The following is a 2827-nucleotide window of genomic DNA, read 5'->3' as shown; positions in this document are numbered from 1 at the left end:
ATAATTCAAATAAAAAAATCCAAAATGATTAGTAAAGAAAAATATAAGAATTAACAGACCCTTTAAATTTGTTTAAAATATTTTTAAGGTTTAGAAAGTGTTTAAAGTTTGTAATTCCTAGTAGGGAAACATTATCTGAATGAATACCCTAATGGCAAACCACTGTAAAATGCTTCAGCTGCATTTGGGGGAGAGGGGTAGGGATTATCTTCAAAGCACCCCAGCTCTCTTGATGAGAAGGTTAGAGGTACACTGGTTTGTATTATTGCGACGTCCATAAGGTGATCTAGGTTGCTTTTCCTTCAGCAAGGGCTTTATTTATCAGAAGGGCATTAGGCTTGACCTCCAGATTTGGCTGACAATTTACTGGTAAGATTCATAACCTTTGGGTTGCTCTGGTATTTTGACATATTTGCTGGGTTCTGAGCCACATCCTAGAAGGCCTTCATAACTTCTGGACCCTACATGGCTGCAAGAACCTCTGGATCACTAAGAATTTTATTGAGTCCAGGCATTTCAGCCATTCCAGGTATGCCCCCTCCCATTCCAGGCATTCTTCCAGGAAAATTACCAGGCATTCCCCCAGGAAAGTCACCTGGAAAAGACCCATACTGAGCTCCTGACTGTCTCTGGCTTATTCCTTGCTCTGGGCTCTCTCATGCTCTTCTCCAGCCTTCTTAACTCGTTCTATTCTTTCTTTGATCTCTCAGTCTTCATGTTTTTGCTCATACTTTCTCCGATGTTCTGCAATTTTCTGTGCCCTAGGTTGAACTTCTTTCAGCATTGCACTAGCATCTTCATCCTAATCCAATCTACAGGCAAGGGCAAGATCATGGGCTGCTTCTTCCCAGTGGCCTAGAAGTCTGTGTGCTTTCCCTCGCCATTTGCAAGGCTGAGCTGAATCAGGATTTATTTCAATGGCTCTGTCACAGTCTCAGATGGCAGCATTTGGCTTCTGTAATTTGACAAAGACACTGGCCCTCTCGGCATACAAAATGGCCAAGTGAAGATTCAGCTTGATGGCATCTGTGAATAAATCAATGGCTTTCTGCAGTTCACCATCATTTAGGGCTTCAACAGCAGCCAGTTTCTTATCATTTGCCTGATCCATCATCTCGTCTGTTATCTCTGCATTTTCATCTGCCATTTCTTGAGGGGCATCAGTGTCTGGTTCAATCACACCTTAATTATTAATTTCTAGATCACTTTCCTCACTTGATGTTTTGTATGCCTTTAAGTCTTCCTCCACCTTCTTGCTTTCAGGTTTTTCTTCCTTGGTATTTTCTTCTGATTTAGCTTTCTGAGTAGCAGGTGGTACTTTACCCCCCATGCTCTCCACCCACTCCCTCAGGAAGTGCATTTCCTCAGTGTGCAGAACGCTCGGATCCTACTTACACATTTTTACAAAGGCCTGAAGCTCGTTCATGGTGGGGAGGCGGTGGGTGAAGCTGAGGGGCTGCGGCCCGGTTCCAGGCCCAGGCGCTGGCTCGGTGTGACTGCGCAGAAGTGGGCGGCTAGCTGTAACTATTTTTAAAGGGGTTTATTGTAGCAAAATTGTGTTTGAGAGATACAAAGAAAGAGAAACACAAGTCTTCTTTTGACTGATTCACTAAACAGTAGTTTGATTGCTGGGGATCTCTTCCTACTGCAGGCAACAGACATCAGTTAAGTAAGTGGCTGAAGCACATCAGTACAGTCATGCCCTGCATGATGACATTTTGTTCAAGGACTAATTACACATACAAAGGTGGTCCCATAAGATTATGACAGAGTGGTGAAATTCCCTGTTGCCAAAATGCCTGCTGACATTGTAACTTTCTTAAGGGCACAGAACAAGCTATTACTCACATGTTTGTGATGACGCTGTTGTAAAGACATCTACTTCATGGCCAGTCATATTAAAAACTATAGCACATGCAATTAGGCACAGCACGTAATACTTGATAATGATAATAAATGACTTACTGGTTTATATATTTACTATACTACACTTTTCATTGTTATTTTAGAGTGTACTCCTTCTACTTATCAAAAAAAAAGTTAACTGTAAAACAGCCTCAGGCAGATCCTCCATGGGGTATTTCAGAGGACAGCATTGTTACGGGAGATGACAGCTCCATGCATGGTACTGCCCCTGAAGACCTTCCAATGGAACATGATGTGGAGGTGGAAGACAGTGATATTGACCTGTGTAGGCTTAGGATACTGTGGGTGTTTGTGTCTTAGGTTTTAACAAAACAGTTGAAAAAGTAAAAAATAACAATAAAGCATTTTAAAGTAGAAAAAAATTATAGAATAAGTATATAAAGAAAGAAAATACATTTGTACAACTATACAAAGTGTTTGTGTTCTAAGTGTTACTACAAAAAAGTCAAAGTTTTAAAAAATTGATGTTTATAAAGTAAAATTATAGCAAGCTAAGGTTAATTTATTATTGAAGAAAAAAGCCTTTTTCTATAAATTTAGTGTACATTGTTTATAAAGTCTACAGTAGTATACAGTAATGGCCTGGGCCTTCATATTTACTCACTACGCACTGACTCACCCAGAACAACTTCTAGTCCTGCAAGCTCCATTCATGATAAGAATAGGATTCATTCATTTTATTTTATTTTATTTTTATTTTTATTATTTTTGAGACAGAGTCTCGCTCTGTCACCCAGGCTAGAGTGCAGTGGCACGATCTCGGCTCACTGCAACCTCCGCCTCCCAGGTTCAAGCAATTCTCCTGCCTCAGCCTCCCGAGTAGCTGGGACTACAGGCGCCCGCCACCATGCCTGGCTGATTTTTTGTATTTTAGTAGAGACAGAGTTTCACCGTGTTGCCC

The 2827-nt window shown here is 40.9% G+C and overlaps 1 pseudogene; it reads right to left on the bottom strand.

The window, feature by feature from the left end:
- Positions 1-332: 332 nt before the first annotated feature.
- LOC100981272 (hsc70-interacting protein-like) lies at positions 333-1426 on the bottom strand (annotated as a pseudogene).
- Between the last annotated feature and the right edge of the window lie 1401 nt (positions 1427-2827).

Source organism: Pan paniscus, chromosome 9, assembly GCF_029289425.2.
Source record: "Pan paniscus chromosome 9, NHGRI_mPanPan1-v2.0_pri, whole genome shotgun sequence".
In the NCBI taxonomy this organism is placed as follows: domain Eukaryota; kingdom Metazoa; phylum Chordata; class Mammalia; order Primates; family Hominidae; genus Pan; species Pan paniscus.
The sequence above is the reverse complement of the archived record's forward strand: the minus strand, read 5'-3'. Positions and strand labels throughout refer to the sequence as shown.